Genomic DNA, 20583 nt, shown 5'->3' with positions numbered 1-20583 from the left:
AGCACTTTTAGGAGTCAAAAACAAAAACAGTAACATTTCTGTCAGTTCTTGATAACCAATAACACTCATTCATTTTTTAGCAACACAGAATATAGAGTGTGATAATGAGAAGAAAAGATACAATATTTCTGAGAGTTTAAATGCATCTGAAATAAAAAATATTAGTTTGACAGGTTTAGTACTTTTCTGTTGACTAAATTCAATAGGACTGCTGCAAGCAGAGGATCTATGATAGGAAAAGAAACCTCTTGACCTCAAAAGAACTTCTCTTTATAACAAAATACTTACAAAGCCATTGTGATTCATGAAAATTGTGTACACAGCAAGCATCTTCAGTGTAAAATTATGGGTGAATCTATAGTCCCAACCAAATCACAAATGAAAGAGTGAGGTTATATTTTATAAAAAGGGAGAAATAATGGAGAGAGAAAAGAGAAGAAAAATTTGATGCTGTTCTAAAAAAAAGTGTTGCACATTTATTCCTTTATTGTCTGATTCTTGTTTTTTTTTTTTTGCATATGGTCACAGGAAAATGGACACAATGAAAAACATGAAAACTTACTCAACACATGGACATAAATCACAGGAAGAAAACCACCGAAGGATGATACTAGAAAGAAGTTATCAATTAAGTAGAAATGATAACCAAGTTCTTTGGTCCTTATGCATTAAGCTTAATAAATGATATAAATTAATTAAAGTGTATTTACTGAGTCATATTGCCTTAAATCACATTTTTTCTCCAAAAAAAAATGTTTTTATTTTGCCTAACCAAAATTAAGCTCATCAAAACTAAAAGCACAGCCATTTCAAGGAAAAGTCTTCCTAGTTACAGATTCCTTAAAAAACAAAAACAAAACAAAACAAAAAACCCTGTAGAGGTCTTTGCCAAAGTATGAAACTGTCTCATTAGAATGAATGTATACTAATAAGAGCAAAGATCTTACTTTGTTCACTGCTATATCGCAGCGTCTAGAAAAGTTCCCAATAAATACAAAATATTTATGGCAGTTGTCCCTCGCACAGAAGTAATAAAGAGCAAAATAGTACATTTTTTCCGGAATATGGTTGGATTAATTCTTATAATTTAAAAGAAACAGTGCTTATTGGCTGGAAGTAATTGGAACGCTGTTTAAGGAATTCAGAAGATAGTGTTGGTTAAGTGCTATTGTATACTTAATTAATTAAAATACTGAATATACTCTGGCATCTCATGTGTGAACTGGTGAGTCTGGGTCCTCTCTTACTGCCATTTATCTATAGATCAGAGCCAGCTTCCTGTGCATGCAACCTGCACAGCTTCACAAAACCCTGTACTTAGAAGACCCCTTGCTTGGTGTAATGCTGGGCTGCAACCCTGCTGGAATTCCTTACTTATGAACAAGAAGACCAGTAATATTTATTATACTGGGCCTCAAAAATTATGTAGCCGGTCCTGCTGCACATAGTTTCTATAAAACTTGAGTCAACAAGAAAAGGATACTATATGAATGACACAACAGAAGACAGCCGAGGAGGAATTAAATGAAAGCCTATATACTTCAAAAAGTTCAAAATAACATCAACCTGTCTCACTTCTTTAAATTTCCATTGTCCCCTCAAAAACCTGTTCTCAGGTCGTGAGCCATCCCTGTGCATTTATTTGTCATCTCTGTGGCTGACAAAAATCTTCATGGAATTCCAAAGTCCCCAGTAGTCTCTTCGCAGGGCAAGTTTTTATTTTGCAGCTTTTGAGAACCACTCACCCACTCCACTAAACATTTTTAAAGATTTTAATTTCACTTGGTAGGTCGCTCTTTGTAATGTAGAAATCATAGTACTCAAGGGAACTGTAAAGTCAGCTTCTTTAAAAAAATGAAAGTCACATACCGGGGATTTACAAGTCTCCAAAGTCTGAAGGCTGTAGTGGGATGCTATTGTAGACATTCCAGACACACCGCCAGCACTTGTATTATACTTCCTGTATATTCCATGGTTCATGGAAAATGTCCTTCGATGCATTAAGACATAGTATTTGCCATGACTTGAGTTCTTTACACTTAAGATTTTATCACTGAAGGAATATTACCACCTCTTACATTTAAATCTTAAAGACATTTACAATGCAGTAGTTTGGAGTTAAATATACATCTTTACTCTTCTGTCACAAGATATAAGGTCGGACTAATCTCTTTTGGACTGTAGTGAAAGGGCACATGGCATAGTTAAGCTCACTCACTGGGTCACGAGTGTATTTCAAGCAAATTGTAAATCATGTTTAATATCATCATTTGCATGATATGTTTGCAAACCTAAAATTGTCCCGGAAAGAAGAAAATCCATAAGACTATCCTGAAACTATATTTATTTAATTAAAACTAGAACCAGATATATTTGGGAAAAAAAGTAGATTTCAGAACCAATTTTGTCAAATTCATAAACAGGCCTTGGGTTTGAGTTTGGAGGCGGTTGTCTTGGGACACACATTTGCCACCTGTTCCAGTAGGAAAACTCTGCTTCGTTGTTACCTTGATCAAAAACTTAAATCTTTATTGCTAATTTCAACTACTGCAAGTTGAGGGAAACTTCTATGCCCAATACCGTGTTAGAGACTTTCCATACACCTTTTAATTCCTATAATATTCTGAAAAGCCCTGCCCATCTCAAGCCCCTGCCCCATGCCTCTGCCTGGCTTCTATAACTGGACCCCAGTCATGCTACCTCCCTATTCTCATTTTCCCGTCTCTCTTTGCATTCTCCAGTTGCCTCAGTGCATCTCAGAGTGATGCCTGCAGGACACACCACCACTTCTCTGACTGGTCGTCAAGCATCTCCCTGTCTGGAGGGCCCCTCTCTCCTCCTCTCACATATCCAAGGGCTTCTCTTTCTGCACCTGGTTTGTCTTTCTTCTTCCACGAATACTGCCCACATGTATATTCTTCCCATGAATTCCTGGTGTAGAACTTCCCTGGGAGAAGAATGAGAGCCTGGCAGGTAGAATATAGTTTTGAAATAAGGAAAACAGGTAGAAGTGGGAAGGAATGGGCTGTTGTGGCTGGATTATAAAGTGGAGGTGGAGGGGTGTCTGGGTGGCCAGTCAGTTCAGTGTCTGACTTTTGATTTTGGCTTAGGTCTGGATCTCAGAGTTGTGAGATCTGTATCTGGCTCTGTACTCAGCCAGGAGTGTGCTTCCTTCTTCTCCCTCTCCTTCTGCCCTCCCCCTGTTTGCACTCTCTCCCTCTCTCTCTCTCTCTAAATAGATAAACAAATAAACCTTTTTCTTTTTAAAGTGGAGGTTGAGAAATGGGAGCAGAGCAAACCAAAAGAATAGTTAGATTATTAAGGCTGTAGAGAATAATTCATTCTTATAGGCAGTAGTAGCCAGTGAAGGTCTCACCGCATGGGGGAGACCGGATCATATATGTGCTTCAGAGAGGTCACTCTGGTGGTAGTAGGTAGAGGATGGATCGGATGGTGAAGACGCAACAAAGAGAAGAATATATCACAAAAGGATACCAACTGTGTCAAGAGTTTAAGAAACAGCAAGAGGAATGGCCATGTGAAGTAGAGGATATGGAGAAAGAACTTTCCAGGCAGAAGGAACAGCAGTGTAAATGCTTCTGGGTAGAAACGTGCCTGATGTATTGGAAGAACACTAAGGAATCCAGTGTGACTGGGTTATTGAGCAGGAAAGGGAGAACGGCAAGACATGGCTAGGGCCAGAGTATGCAGGACCGTATACACCTCCATAAGGATCTTGGAATATGCTTCTATGTTTGAGGAAGTCATTGGAGGGTTTTGGGCAGTGGATTGAGGTGTTTATGTTTAAGTTTGTAGAAGCATCACTGTCACTGCTATGTAGATGATTAGCTACCGGCAGGGTGGGCAGGGAAACAGGGCTATGACAGTATTCCTGATGGAACATCAGAACTGGTGGCTTGGGGAATCCCTGGGTGGCTCAGCAGTTTAGTGCCTGCCTTTAGTCCAGGGTGTGATCCTGGAGTCCTGGGATCAAGTCCCATATCAGGCTCCCTGCATGGAGTCTGCTTCTCCCTTTGCCTGTGTCTCTGCCTCTGTGTGTGTGTGTGTGTGTCTCTCATGAATAAAAAAATAAAATCTTAAAAAAAAAAAAGAACTGGTGGCTTGGACAAGGGTATGCTGGTGGAAGTCATATGAAGAGCCAAGTGTCAGGACTTGGGGATGTATCAGATATGGAGTGTGGAAGAGAAGGAGCAATCAAGGATGACCTCAAGAGTAAGCAATTACCATTGGCAGTGGATCAGGCTGTGATGAAAATGCAGAAAGCAGTGTGACAGCAACACATGGGATATAACTTGTACTAATGGATGCTCAGTTACTGCCAGGTAATTGAGTAAATGAGAGCCGTGGGCTGATCATCATCTCTACCTAATTGTAAGGCTATGCCTCACACTATTGCAGGAATGAATGGATTTTTCTTTCTTTAATAGTGGCCATAGCACCCACTTTTCCCTGCCTCAAATTCTCTAAGCATCTTATATCTTCAGATTCTTGAAATAGCAGCCCCAAATCCCTCCTCCTCACTGCCTCGTGCAGAATCTGGGATGATTTACTCCAATTTTCTGTATCTCGGATTTGGCTTTGAAATATTATTTCCTTCTGGCGTGCCCTATATTCTAACCAGAATAAGCTGTGTTGTCAAGCTGTTTTTAACCTTAATTTTTTTAAATAAATGGGTACAAATGTATTTTTAAAAGGACTGGTCATGTTTTAGTTTTATATTAAGTCACACACATGGATTTCAGTGAAAAACGGTTTCCTCAAAGTTATAGAAAGAGCCTTTGTTACAAGTTTAAATTGGAACTTTTTTTTTTCACTAGCAGATGAGAGCTCTGTATTGCAGCCAGTATCCAGCTGTGCAAGTTTTCAACAGCTGGAATTATAATAAGCTTCATTCTATGAAAATGAGCTCATTACTCTTTAGTTTGTGCTGATGCTCAATGAATCCATAAAGTGCTTCTCCAGGTTTGAGGAGAATTTCATGAAATTGCATAAAGAATGTTTAAGGCAAAATTTTAGATCTGGCAATATTAAAATTAGAGTATCTTTTTGCTTCCCCTCAATTTTGAAGTCAAGTCTCAAAGCTGGGCAAATTAAAAATATTAGTATGTATATGCTAATGACATACTCAGCTACATTTAGTATATTAAATATGCAACATTGAAATTAATGTTTTAACCAATATTATATTAGAAACCTATATTAAAATAATAAAAGATATCATGAAGCTTGATAATTATAGTAGTTATATTTTTATCCCAATAGTTATATTTTTAAGCTCACCAGACACTATGATGCATTACCTCATCCTTTAAAACATGCATTTTAAATCATGTAGAAAAATGAAAAATAATACAATTAGTTTTAGTTGTTTGTTCTCCTTACTTTCATTCTGATGCTAATATTTCTGTAATGTGATCAAATCCCATCCTTAGGGTTGATTTCATTACGTCTTTAGATTAAGTTTCTGATCACTAACATTGTAATAAAGTACCTTAAATATCTAGAGCTACTGGAAGAAAAAAATGGTATTAAAAATTTATTAGAAGCAGGAACAAAGAGTGAAAGATCAATTTTTGGTCTGAATTTAAGTATGTCTTAATACTTTTGGTTGAACATTTGAGTCATGTAGGAAATAAGAGGGAATAAAAGAGTAAACTTACTAGGTCCTACAATTTAAAACTATCCACTTCTCAGTCAAAACATTTTCAATGTTCCATTTTTATATTCCTTTGATGCGAATTCCAAAAAGCCTCAATGGAGAGACAGAGGACAGAAGACTCATAATTAAAACAATAATGGCAGTGAAATTCAACCTCTAGAGTATTTTTAGTGTCAACTTTCCTCTGTGAAAATTGTAGAAAATCACAAATAACTCAGTTTGATTTTGATCAGCTGGGAGTGTTCTAATCAGCTCAAACTCTGACACCTTTGACCAAAGTCCAAAGCTTCCATTCACTATTAAATCACTGAATGCAGATTTGTTCACTTGAGGATGTAACCTTTAAATGAATGCACTTTTGTAAATGCCACTTAAGAGGATCCTTCTAAAAGCCACAGTGAGATGCCACACTGGTCTTCTTGTTAGATTTTTCCCAAAGCTGATTTCCTCAGAGGGAAGGGAAGAGTGCTGTCTGGCATCAAAACCAAAGAAATTCCTGGGGTTTTAATCCCAAACTCTACCTCTGACCACATTCAACCTGTAAATTTCCTCTGTGCAAGATTTCACAACGCAGAATAATGTCCTCACTTGTGTGTGCCTCGCAGAGTATAAAGTCCCTCTGTAACAGGATAGCATCCTAGGATACGTGAAGGAAGGAGATTCTTAAACAATTTTGAGCCCCACGACTAATTGGCCAGCCCCATCCCTGAGGAAAGATGTTATTAACATTATGTCTTAGATCTAGTTTATGCGTTACAGAAGTGACTCCTATTCTGGAATATTTTCTTCTGACTCCAGTATCTGGATGCTATGTGATTCGAAGAAAGAGCCTTATTATTACCTTAATTTATTCTTGATTTATTAAAACATCAGACCTGCTTTTTGTGCGGTAAACTAAAATTTAGGAATCCTTGGAGCAAGCAGGCCTTAAGAATGCTGAGTTGTAAGGGCAATACTCACTGTTGTTATGTTGCCTAAGATGGTAACTTCTAGATACTTAGGTGAGATGGGAGAAAGTCTCAGACACAGAAAGCCTTTATAGCATACTTGCACTAATTTAGATTATGATAACGCAGCAGAAATGTCTTGCTAACAACCACCTGCTGGCATTGCTAGCTTGCTAACCAAACAATATTTTATTTGGCTTGCATGCAGCCATTTAAAGAAGGAATTATAGAAAAATCCATTAGTGTTTGGTCTAAAAGAAATCTTTCTGTTTGGAATATGAAACATACTCATTTTTCAAAATACTATGCATTGTTTATACAAACTCCTCTGAGAAGTTAGAATCCTAAATCAGCTTGTAAAGATGCTCAGAGACATAGAATTCTCGGCTAATGCTTTGAGGTTCTCACCTCTGAATTTGTTTTGTAGCCTATCCTAATGTGTGAAATGTATAAGATATGGGGAAGAAACCCACAAGCCCATTCCAAAAACAAGATTCAATCCTTTCTTTAAAAAAGAAAAACATTTTTTTAAAATTATTTCTTCACAGAGAGAGAGAGAGGCAGAGACATAGGCAGAAGAGAAGCAGGCTCCCTGCAGGGAGCCCAATGCAGTATTTGATCCCAAGACCCTGGCCCGAGCCAAAGGCAGGCACTTAAACACTGAGCCACCCAGGTGCCCCTAATCCTTTCATTAATAAACAATAATTATTAATTCAATCTATATTTACTGGGAAGTTAACATGTGCCACCAACTTTAGTAGGCACTTAAAATATAGATTTGCATCAAACACAATCACAGCTGTCATGGAGCCTAGGGTTTAACAGGAGATGGCCTACAATAACTAATTATTAGCATGATATATGTCACGATGGAGACATACAGGGGATATGGGACAGTGCAATGGGCTAGGAGACCTAAACTGGCAAATGTCCTCTAGGACTCCTCTGAGGAAAGAGCCCTAAGTGAGGGCTAAAGTTCATATTAATCAGGGGAAAGTGTTGAGAAAGAGAGATGGGGGTTTGGGGGTGTAGGATGATGCCAGAAGCATAGGAAGGGGCTGTGGGAAGCCACAGAAGGGATTTAAGGGTTTAAATATACATATACATATGTCTGTATATGTATCTGTATATATGTAATCATATATAAATATACACATTAGTATATAAATACGTATTTTAGAATATACATATAGATCACACAGCAAGGGAAAATACAGGTAAGGGGGATGAAGTTAATTAGATGTGGATTATCAGTGAGAGGACCACTGAAAAGTCTCAATGACAGGTGCTCCTGGCTTAGTCTAGGTGCATAAAATGCATAAAATGCATTCCAAGATGGTTGGAAAGCCTTGATTTTTCTCTGAGATAAGTGAGAGCTTATCTCACCTCTAAGTAGAGTAAGGAAACAGAACTACCTACCCGCAGGCAAATCCCCACTATTTGGAACTCGGGGTATTAAGAATAAAACTTGCCTCCTTTTCAGTTTGGTTCAAGTTGGCACTATTTTTACCTGCCTTCCTGAAAGAAGAGAAACTTGCTATCTTGACAAAAATTGCAGCCAACATTTTTTGATTAAAGAAAGCAGCATTTATTTTGATCGAACAACTTTTTATTTTATTTCAGTCTTGTCTTTGATCCGGTTCCTGTCAGAACTTTTCTTTTGCAAGAGGCCTTGAATACTACCAGAGGCGATATCTGTAATTTAAAACAAAGTGGTCTAGTCTGGACTAGTAATTGCTTCTGAATGGTTTTCCAAAAGAGGGATGCCTCTATGGTAAATGCTCCTTCCCTGTCCAGCTCTCACCCAACCAGCATCCATCCAATATCTCCTAAGGCCACTTCTAGCCTATGTTTAAATCAAAGCTATGGGTGATCAAAATTATTCATAGATATGAAGCAAATCCACTAGAATACAAGTTCTGAAAGGGAGTTTTTATGTTTTTTCCCCACTATGTACTCCAGAATCTAGATACTCAACAAATAGTCATTGAAACAACAAGAAAACAAATGCTGACTAAGAAATGTCAACATATCTTCAAAGATTACATCTTTTGTCCAATACCCAGGGCTTACTGAACTAAGAAAGTAGATTCTTTTTACCTTGCTATTTAGATCCTCCTCAGCATGGTCCCATTTCATATGTTTTTAGTCTTGTAAACCTATAGCATTCCTGACTCTCCTCCTACAAAAATAGTTGTAGGTTTTTGTTTGTATACCTTTTCTTATTTTGTTCTCTCAGCAGAGAGTTGTGCTTTTTGTCTTGCACCAGTCACTTCCTGTTCTACCATCAATATCCTCATTACCCTTGCAGAACCAGCTCAAAGACCAGCTCTTTCAGGGAGCTTTTCCAAGGAGTGTCTCACCAGATCTAGATATACTCATTTCTCCTCTTAAAAACCTAAGGCCCTTTGTCCCTCGCTGTGTCTCCTTTAGTCTGCCTTTCATTAAAATAATTTATGTACTATCCAGTCCTATTGTATTCAGTATTTGCCAAGGAAAACCAAACCATTCCAGGTATTTCCTCTAGTGGGAATTTAATAGAGGGGATTTATTAGGTAGGTGACAAAATAGGTTTACGAGACAAGCCAGAGATGATCAATAGCAGAAAGCCCTTCCTACACTTAGAGCTGGTGAGATAATGAGAGAAGAGGGCAGAAATCATATTGCCAGGATCCAGAGCCACGGTGGGGGGGGGGGGGGGTCACAGGGAGTTGACTGTCTTCTAGGAGCTGTAGCACTAGAGGTGACACAGCAGCAGCCAGAACTGCCAACCAGTTACATCCAAGGTCTTCTCCCCTTGACCAGGTCTCCAATACCATTAGCCAAATCTACCTGGAAACCAGTTGACAAGGGAGCCTAAGAAATGTAGCTCCATGAAATACGCAGAAGGGCCGGGGAAGGTGGGGATGAATATGAAAACAAATAGACAAATAAGCTGATGATTATTTTATCAAAATAAAAAAAAGAATAGAAAGAAAGAAAGAGAAAGAAAGAAAGAAAGAAAGAAAGAAAGAAAGAAAGAAAGAAAGAAAGAAAGGTCGTGTGACGATAGGTAACTTTATAGTACCCTTCGACACCAGCACGATGCCTTACACAAAAATCGTGATTAAACTGTATTATTATATTCTATGTTTAAAAATAAGAGTATGATTCTGTGCAAAGATGAAAATAAGAAGTTAGACATAAAGTGTTATTTAACCATCACTTCTTTCTGTATGTCCACTAACCACCAAAATAATTTTAAAATATATAGAACCAATTCTTTAAAATGTCTTGATGAATTTGTCACTCCATCTCTGCTAGTCTTGGCTTTCTCTTTTTTCTTCTGAGTCTCTCCTAGGTTGTTTAATTCGCCAAAGCAGAGGTTTTAGATTTTGTCTGGGTCTTGAAACCCTGTGAAAATCTGATGAAACCATCAATTCTCTGCTGGGCATACGGTGGAGAGGAGGATGTACATTTGCATGTGTACTCTGAGTTGTACACATGAGCTGGGGGTTTGCATAGCCCAAGCCCTGCCCATAGTCTCCTACATCACCAACACCTGGAAGTCTTGATATTCACCTTTTAATCAAGTGACATTTAGAAAACAGCACACAGCATATACCTGATGAGCTACCCCTTTCTTCAGTGTGGGCACCTCTAAGTAACCCAAACAGTGACCATAGTTTGAAAGAACATTGTCTAGAGCCTAAATATGTTCTCAGTTGGGGGTGAAATTGCTTCTCAAAAGACATTAGACTATGTCTGGAGCCATTTTTTAAATTTCATGACAGGTACAGGCGTTCTGCTGGCATCCAGTTGGGAAAGTCTACAGTGGTGCTAAGTATCCTATAATGCACAGGATAGCTCCCATTTTAAAGAACCACCCAGTCTTAAAGGTTAGTCCTGTTGTGGCTGAGAAGCCCTATTTCAGAGCAAGAGCAGTTATATGCTTCTACCGGGTTCAAAAAGCTCATAATAGTTTACAATGCAAGATATAACTTCCATTCCTCTAAGAAGCTATTATGTGTCCCCAAATAGGTACTTACATATTGTAGACACACTTAATTAATCAGATTTTACCTGTCTCCTGAGTTCTAAGGTTCTTAATCTTTCATGTCAACTCTGACACTGTACTTTTGTGTCTAGTCTACAGCTTATTCATCTGCAAACAATGAATTTCTAGTACACTGAAAGAAAAACCCATTCTTCAGCCCAAGAAGGCAGGTGTTAAGGAAAATATATACCAAATAACATAAAAAGACATACCCCAAATCTTAACTATATAAAGATTAAGAATATGAACTCAAAGTACCCCAGAGCATCCAAGTACAAGTCTGCTTTGTTCTTTTCCCCCAGACAGGTATGTGTCAAAAGCCCCAGACTAAATACTCCCAGACCTCAAGCCACACTCCTATAATTCCACATCAATAGTAATGAGTTTCCAAAGCTGTTTCAAGGTAGGGCCTTTGGGTAAACTGGACCCAGGAAATCTATTCCAGCATTCTATTTTGGAACAGGTTTATACTTCAGGTCTAGGCTGATCCTAGGGCAGTGGTTTTTCTGCTGGTGGCATATCTGATACACATATCTTACTGACTCAGGCCCCATGTCAGCTCTGTCAGGTGGAGAACCATAGTTCTAGAGAGTATAATCTCCCTTGAGGGGATCTTGTCCAGAAAAGAGCCTGGACTTCAGTAGAGCTTCTCTTCTAGGGAAGGCCAACAGACAAGATTCCATCCATATTATACTGGAACTCTTACACTTTGGCTGTGCCTTGGAGACCTCAGAAATTCTAGAACTGCCAGGCAGTTACCTGCAAACCCAGGCTCCCAGCTGGACCTACTGTCAGACCAACTCCTGAGAACTCATACTTTTGACTTACCCCAGCTACAGGCCTCTGGCTCACTCCAGCACCAGGCCACCCTGAGATCCAAGCTACAAGCAGACTCTCATTATCCCAGGCTCCAGGGTCACCTTGTGCCAGGTCAACCTCAGACTGGTGCCTGCAATACCAGGCTCTGAGCAGGTCCCAGCACCAGACTGGTTCCCATGGATCCAGGTATTGGGCCCTGTGGGCCCAAGGTCCAGGTTGGCACATGTGCACCCAGGTGGAAGAGCCATCACTACAGACTCAAGCTCCAGGCCTACCCCCAGCACCAGCTCATGGGTTGTGGAATGAAGCCCACATCCTTTAGCCTCACACTATCTAAAATTCTGACACCTGACCTCTGCATAACTTTTCTAACTTTATTCACTATTGTAATACTGTGTGCTCCTGTTTTTTTATAAGCTTCTAGCTCTGTGTTTTTTTACTACTATTTCCTCCTTCATCTGAAATGTCCATCTCCAAATATCTTAAATGCCCTTATTTTTGAAATGCCCCCTCTTTCATAAAGACTGACTTCATCCCACAGTCAAAAATACCCTCTTTTCTTTTAGAATATCCTCTGAACTTGCTGTTTCACTAAAAGTACTTTTCACCTCCTTCCTCCTGCAATGTAACTGTGCATGTCCTTTATGGCTTGTTCATTTTGGTGTCCCTCCCCAAAGCCTGCCAGCATGGTGCTTTTCACAAAGTGGATGTCCCCCATGTTTTGGTGGAGTAAAGTCAGCAAGTAAAATATTGCTGCAAGCTTAGTGCTTATGCACACAATGATTTGTGTACAAGTATTTGCAGTTCAGTGTTACTTATAATGAAGAAAGTTTACAAGTCACTTAAATGTCAAATAATAATGATATGGGCTTTAGCCTTATAACGGACTGTAATGGAGATATTAAAATAGTCTTGAAGAAAATTTAGTGATATGAGAAACTATAAAAGTATATATTGTATCAACCAGGATGAGACCAGACAAGCAGAGCCAGTATCAGGTACATATATATGAAGAGATTTATTACAAGGATTGGCTGACATGATCATAAGTCTGAAATCCACAGGGCAGGCTGTCAGGAAGGGGTGCACAGTGGAGCCTGTGGATTGATACTATTGTTCACAGGCTGGGTCTTCCAGTCTCTCTCTTTTGAAAGCCTACTTGTAGGTCCTTTTAACTGATTAAATCAAGCCACACAGATAACTCAGAATGATCTCCTGTCCTCAAGATTAGTTAAAAACCTTCATTTCCACTTAGAGCACATCTTAGTGCTTGATTGCCTCAGTGGAGATGGTAGCCTAGCCACGTTGACACCTGAAAAGCCTTCACATACATACAATTGACCCCAGTTTGGTAAGAAGCAAATATAAAAATAAAAACATAGAAAACAAGACTGAAGAGAAATACCTGAAAATGGTGAAAATGTTTTTTAAGATTACAGAAGATTTGATCTTCTATACATCATCCTGCCTATGTCAAAACTTTTAAATACATATGATATTGCTATTTTAGTCAGAAAAGTATAGGATTTTTTAAAATGTTAACACATTAAATACTCAAGGGGAGGCAAGCAAATAAATTGTCACATATTGGAACTCCTGGGTGGGTCAGCAGTTGAGTGTCTGCCTTTGGCTCAGGGTGTGATCCCAGGGTCCCAGGATCAAGTCCCACATCAGGCTTCCTGCATGGAGCCTGCTTCTCCCTCTCCCTCTGTCTCTGTCTCTGCCTCTCTCTCTGTGTCTCTCATTAATAAACAAATAAAATCTTAAAAATAATAAAATAGTTACTGATTTAATCAATACATTTTACTGTAAAAGCTGCTATCATCTAAATAAGACATTCTATTGAAAAGTATCATTCATCATCTTATGGGCAATGAATCTCAAAATTTGGAAAGCCTTGCCTGACACAAGGTCTCTAGTTAGCTCTTACGGAAAGGGACATGGGAGGGTCTGGGACTCAGCTGGTTTCCCCAGGAAGGTGACATCTCTTATAAGATCTCTTATTGGGATCCCTGGGTGGCGCAGTGGTTTGGCGCTTGCCTTTGGCCCAGGGCGTGATCCTGGAGACCTGGTATCGAATCCCACATCGGGCTCCTGGTGCATGGAGCCTGCTTCTCCCTCTGCCTGTGTCTCTGCCTGCCTCTCTCTCTCTCTCTGTGACTATAATAAATAAAAATTTTTTAAAAAAAAAAGAAGATCTCTTATTGACTCAGGGGAGGCAAAGTTTCTAGATGATTTGGTTTTCAGTTGCATAACTATTGACATCTTGACAAAATCTAGTGTAGTACATCAGTATTATGCTGTGCATTGTGAGTGTAATGAATAAGAAGAGAAAGAGTTTTTTCTAATGTAAACAAAATATTGTTCTCATAATTACTGTCATACAAGTCAGCTTTGATTCCTCAGTGAATTCAAGATTACAAAAAATCACAGCTGGAAGAGATTTTAGACCAACACCTTCTTTTGACAGAGGAGAAAGCCAAGGGTATGAGGAGTGAAATGACTTTCTCAAGGTCATCTCAGTGAGTTGGGACAAAGACCGGACTGTCATCCAAACATCTTATGTGATTTTATTAGGTCACCCTGCCTTCTTCCTATGACTTGTTTGGGTCAGAAAAATCATTAACCCTCATGAAAGCATAATAGGAACAAGAAAAAATACTGTTGAACCTAATAATTTTCCTTAATTGTAGTTATTTTTTAATGTAATTGCATCCATTGTGTTCAAAACTGTGCTGTCAAACATTGTAGCCACCAGCTATATGTGGTTAATGTGAACTTCAAATGTCTCTAGCATGACTGAGGAACTAAATTTTTTTAATTTAATTTTAATTAATTTAAATGTACAGACTTGGGATCCCTGGGTGGCGCAGCAGTTTGGCGCCTGCCTTTGGCCCAGGGCGCGATCCTGGAGACCCAGGATCGAATCCCACATCAGGCTCCCGGTGCATGGAGCCTGCTTCTCCCTCTGCCTGTGTCTCTGCCTCTCTCTCGCTCTCTGTGTGACTATCATAAATAAATAAAAATTTTTTAAAAAATTATTAAAAAAAAATAAATGTACAGACTTACACTTGATTAAGTTATTATAAATAAATGAGCTTAATTCATAATAAATTAAATAAATTAAAATGATTTAAAGTTTGGAACAATGTGGATATATGAATCTACTTTTGTAACAGTAATTTTGTGAAATCTAAAGATTTTTTTTTTTTTTTTTTTTTTATTTATGATAGTCACAGAGAGAGAGAGAGAGAGGCAGAGACACAGGCAGAGGGAGAAGCAGGCTCCATGCACCGGGAGCCCGACGTGGGATTCGATCCCGGGTCTCCAGGATCGCGCCCTGGGCCAAAGGCAGGCGCCAAACCGCTGCGCCACCCAGGGATCCCAATTTTGTGAAATCTAAATGAAGATCGTATTTCCAGTGAAAATTGGTATGGATTGCAAGTATAAAATACACACAGGATTTCAAAGACTTAGTTAAGTACAGAGTAAGAGAACATAAAATACCTCATTAATAACTTTTATATTGATTACATGATGAAATGATAATATTTTGGATATGTTGGTTTAAATAAATATTACTAAAATTAAGTTAACCTGTTTCCTTTATGCTTTTTCCATGTGGCTTACTAGAAAAATTTTAATAATAAAAAATGACCCCCATTATATTTCTATTGGACAGAGCTAATGTAGAACCTCAAATTTTTTCAGATTTGTAATAAGGTTTATCTAAATGTCTCTCTTGTACTTTTAATTACATTGGGGCACATATGAACACACCCTGCTGCTACTCATTCTGGATCCTCCTTTGTTAGTTTCTGAAACACACCAGAGAGGAACACCAGCAATTTGGAAGGTTGGCTTCGCGATGTACTTCTGGTGAAATAGACACTTGTAGGATATTTTAGGGATTTGAGAGTAAAAAAGTAGTTGAAGGAAATCATCCTTATGCAAGGGACCTATGTTGTTCCCCTGTTATTGCACCACATTGAAATAACTGATGTAAATCCTAAAGATATATTTTTAATAGTGTCTGAACCACGATTGTTGTTTTGTTGATGAAGATGTGGAGGCTCTGAGGCTCCAATAGGACCTTTCCCTTGAATAGTGCATTCCTTAGCACCCCCTTACCTTTTCAGTCAGGGTAACTGTAACAAACTTCAATATTGAACTGATACTAGGTTTCTTAGCATAATTCCATTTTCATAATCTTTTAATCCATGACATTTCAGGCATACAGTATGTCCCTCCTCATTGGCAGACAAATGTTTCTTACTAGGCTTTGGTTTCTTTTTTCTGTTACAGGCTATCTTCTGTCCCTTCCCCCAAATTCATTTGTTGAAATCCTAATCCCTATCACATCAAATGTGACTGGGTTTGAAGATAGGGTCTTTAAAGGTATAAATCAAGGAAAAGTGGGGTCAGATGAGTGCATCCTGATCTAATATAACTAATGGCAATATAAGAAGAGATTAGGATACAGACATGAAAACACAGGGGTAAGACCATAAGAGGACATAGTGAGAAGGTGGCCATCTGCAAACCAAGGAGAGAGGGAAGTCTCAGAAGAAACCCCAGACCTGCCAAGACCTTGATCTTGGACTTCCAGCTACTGGAACTGTGAGAAAATGAATTTCGGTTGTTAAAGCCATCCAGTGTGTTGTGTTTGTTATGGCCCACCTGAGCAGATTAGCACAGCATTCTTCTCAATCGCACTTGGCCAAGCAGCACTTCTCTAGATGGCCATCAAATGCCATTCTGTTGGATGTTACTCTTATTTGTCCTTGAAAGAATTGTTCCTCCACTTGTCCTAAGGCATTACCTGTGTATTCCTCAGTTTCCTCCATAGTGAAATTCAGAAGTGCCACATAATCTACTTTCTAAAGTGAGACCATCCCATATATTTCCTCCAGATTTGATGAAAACCTCTCTAGCCAGTTTTTCATGATGGGTTAAGCAAACAGAAAAGTAATTTAATATTTATGGATTATGCCTGGAGTCTAACAATCAGCCTTAGGGAATTTGAGAAGCTGTGAATGAAGTAGAAGGAGCAAGGTCCATGCAGAATTAGTAATCCAGGTTGAAATCTGGCTTTGTACTTATTCCCTCCGTGGTCTTGGGAAAGATTATAATCCTCCTGAGTCTTTATTTCCTCTTCTTTAAATGAGAGCTACTAGTTCCTACCTCAAAGGGTTACTTTGAGGATTAAATGAGATAACATATGCCAGGTTCATGGCAAATAGTACCACATAATAAATATTAATCCCTTTGCCCCTAAGGGAATGAAAGTTCCTTTGAAATATGACTACAGATCCTTTTTAAAAACAACAACAAAAGTGTTTTATAGTTAAAGAAGGGGGAGGAGGAACATCTGTTTATGGTGTCCTTTGGTGAAAGAACATTCATTTGTATTCCAGGGTAATGATTTAGCCCGAATTCTCCAGACGCTTGAATGCAGTTAGTTGAAAATGCATCATCATTTAGCCTCTCTGGAAGGGAGGGGGTCCCTGGTGAGCTCTTGGAATAAAGGCCTCAGAGCAACCATTCCCAAATTCTGAGTTCACTTTACCACATGACTGAATTCTGGAAGACTTGCTTGCTTCTCTCCTTCTCTCTTGATCAAAATAATAATGGTAATGCTTGTTTCACTCAGAAGAAAATTTATGCTTAAGAAATTATTTATGGGAAGATCTAAATATTATACCTAGAATGTTCATATTGTACATTTACACACACACACACACACACTTCCATCTACCTACCGATGAGATGTACCTATTACAATGGGGAATTTTCCATTTTTGTAGAAGATTCAATTCAACAGACACACGGCACCAGTTGTAGGCAAGTTTCTCCCATGCTTCTAAGCAGAGAGGATACAAACAAATAAACTGGACCTAGTATTGCTCTCAAGTCCTGGCCATGATACCGCTATTAAAAATGGAGTTTGAACTCAGCACCTCACATGATTTTGAAGTGAACACTAAATGGAGTAGAAGAGTCATTTGCCCCTCCCACTTCTTCTCTAGTTCACTGCTCTGACAAGACGGCTTAGCCCCCTTGGTTTCATTGCTCTTGGGAACCTGTCCAGGCCATGTAATCCCTTGTTAAACTGCGTCTCCTCACTTGGCGCTGTGCTCCTGGCTGGTGGGACAAAGCCTGGATTTCAGCCCTCCATGCTGCGCTTAGTTGAAGGGGTCTGCTTTAAATACACACACTCTTCATAAAAGAAAATAAATTGGTCTATCCAGATGTTTTAAACAATAACACATCAGCAAGGTGATATTCCACCAACACAAATGACAGGAACAGCAAGTTCATTTATGTATTTTTTCCATCAACTTTTCCAAGATTCAAAGGAAATGTGACTCTTAAAAGCACAATACAATTAGAGCATAATCCTGTTAAATGTCAATATTTTACATTTCCTCCCTAAAGGCGTTAGACGAGAAATAAAATATTTCTATAAAAAACACCTCTTAAAAGTATTAACTAGGTGCTATGAGTGATATGCAGGTACATAAAAGCTTTTCTGTACTTGAATTGGTGAGAATGACTTTGGATGCCGTATTAGTAGCATGCTAGGGCTGCCATTACAAAATACCACAGGCTGGGTGGCTTAGAGAACAGAAATTTATTATCTCACTGTTCTGCAGGCCATTAGCCCCAGATCAAAATGTCGGCAGGATGGGTTTCTGAAGACTTTATTCTTGACTTGTAGTTGCTTTCTCTCTATGTCTTCATGTGGTCACCTCTAGCTCTGTGTGTGTATCCTAACATCCTCTTCATATAGGGACACCAGTCATATTAGATTAGGGTCCACCCATTTGACCTCATTGAATCTTAATTACATCTTTAAAGGCCCTATCCCCAAACATAGTCACATTCTGAGGTACCCGGGGTTATGACTTCAACATATGAATTTTGTGGGGACACAATGCAGTCCATAACAAACACTCAGGGCAGATCTTTGGACTCACCTCATAAGTGAGGACATTGCTGATGTGACATTTGAGCCATCTAGTCATCCCTTATTCACTAGTCATTTGGATTGACCACATAGGGTGGCAGGGTGGTGATGACTACATTCTGGTCATTTGAGTGATATGGGCAGAACCAAAATCAGATTGTGGTTTTTCCTCTCTTCCCCCACTACCCCGTATTCTTGCCTTAGCCAAAGTAGGTCTTTTAGAAGGCAGTTGAGGGATCTCTATAAAGAAGGAACAGATGAAACTAGAAGAAGAATAAAGTTTACTTTGATAATATACATCAATGGCAGCTGCATTCTGTAGAATAGAGACCAAAGGAACAATGTGAAACCTCTCCACTTTGGTCATTCGACAATTTAAGAGAATTTAGAAATGCTGGATTAGAATGTAGACTTTCCTGTCACATGGTAGAAAAATTACATGCCAGGCAGGGCCTGGGCCTCTTTACTTCTTGTATCTATTCAATCGCCCTGAGACTCGTCCCTCCTCAGAATTGGAAGGGCTGGATGGGCTCTCAGGTTTTCTGAGAGCCCATCCAGTCCCACCTGCTTAATCCTATAGGTGAAGAAGCTGAGACTTCTAGAGAAGACGCTTGGCCAAAGTTATAAATATGGAACCAAGTCAAAGCTGCACTTTGTATCCACAACTCTAGCCAGCACCCTTCCCACCACATCTTATTGCCTCTTGTTCTGAAATGCTGTGGTCCTGATGACTTTGTTTCTGGTGGGGGGGGGGGGTTCTGTTGTTAAACTCTCAGCATACTGCCCCCATTGCATGGTATATATTTATGCACATTTTATTACAGTATAGCAGAATTATGCACCTAACAATATATAATCTATACTGCCCTCATATTTTTTATATAGTTTTATAATGATATATATCACATGATACAATAATACAATTGTATTATATTGCATGTAGACATTGCATTAGACTGATGGTGCCACTGTTTTGTCAGGCCCTACCTGTGTCAGGGGCTGCCTCTCCGTACAGTGCCCTCTCTGGCTCTTAACTTCCTACTACTCACCCCTACCAATTTCTTTTGCTTAATGATCATACACTTTTCTCCCTGTAGCCCTAAGAAAACCATGTCTGGCTCCCTTGTCAAGGCCTTTTCTTTTCCATAATGCTTTGCCTCTGTTCTCCTCTTTGCTTTCCCTGTTTCTTCAGATTCTACAGATGACCTGGTTCCTAACTGATTGCCTGTATTGAACACCCCCCATCCCAGCTTCCCCTGAGCTCAGGCATGCTCTTCTAGTTTTTCTATATTCCTCTGGGCTTCTGACCTGTGCTTTCCCTGAGGCCCTCTCTTCCTGTATGTACTGTCCTAGAATCTTGCTGTGATACAGAAGTCTTATTTAAGGCAATTTCATATTCTGGCTGAAGACACTGCTCCCTCATGTTCTTTAATCCCCAGTCCCATTTTCCAAGCATAGAGTGGATAACAATATACCTTAGTTGTAGTTTTCCATACTTGCTAATTTTCTTTCTTTGTTTCTCATTTGAAGCAACATCCCAGTTCCTCCTGACTCAATGGACCCAACCCAACAATTATCCTCTGGGTCGTCTATCCTTTGGTTTCATCCAATAACCAAGAATTGTGATCATAAAGTCATCAGATCACTGCAGCACATAGTCACTGCCAACTCTAAATGCCTTAATGAATTCATGGTTTAGGTCTTCAAAAATTCAGCTAGTCTTGTGTTTCACATAGAAGTGATTTCCTTTTCGTCATGCTGAAAGTTTAATTTGGTTTTAGTGCAAGCTATGTTATATCGAAACATCAGAATCATGACCCTGACTTCCAGAAGATCTAAACACAAGCATGGATTCAGGCTTACTTCAAGAAGCCCTGAAGTGGTAGTCTATCTAAATTTCTCATAAAAACCATACAGACATTTGTTTTGGTCGTTTTTCAAGAACTGAGTTTTTGGCACAAAAAAAAAAAAAAAAGACATTCTGAGAATAAGAAATTTAAGTAGCTATTAATAATACATCTCACCCAAAACTCTCCTGAAGTGCTTTTATACCTTTCCACTGATCACGAGACATGGCAATATCCAGGCTCCAGTGGGCCCAGCACAGAATAAGCGCCATTGGTTGGGAGGT

This window comes from Vulpes lagopus, chromosome 22 (genome assembly GCF_018345385.1).
Source record: "Vulpes lagopus strain Blue_001 chromosome 22, ASM1834538v1, whole genome shotgun sequence".
Lineage (NCBI taxonomy): Eukaryota > Metazoa > Chordata > Mammalia > Carnivora > Canidae > Vulpes > Vulpes lagopus.
Note: the sequence above shows the minus strand (reverse complement) of the source record.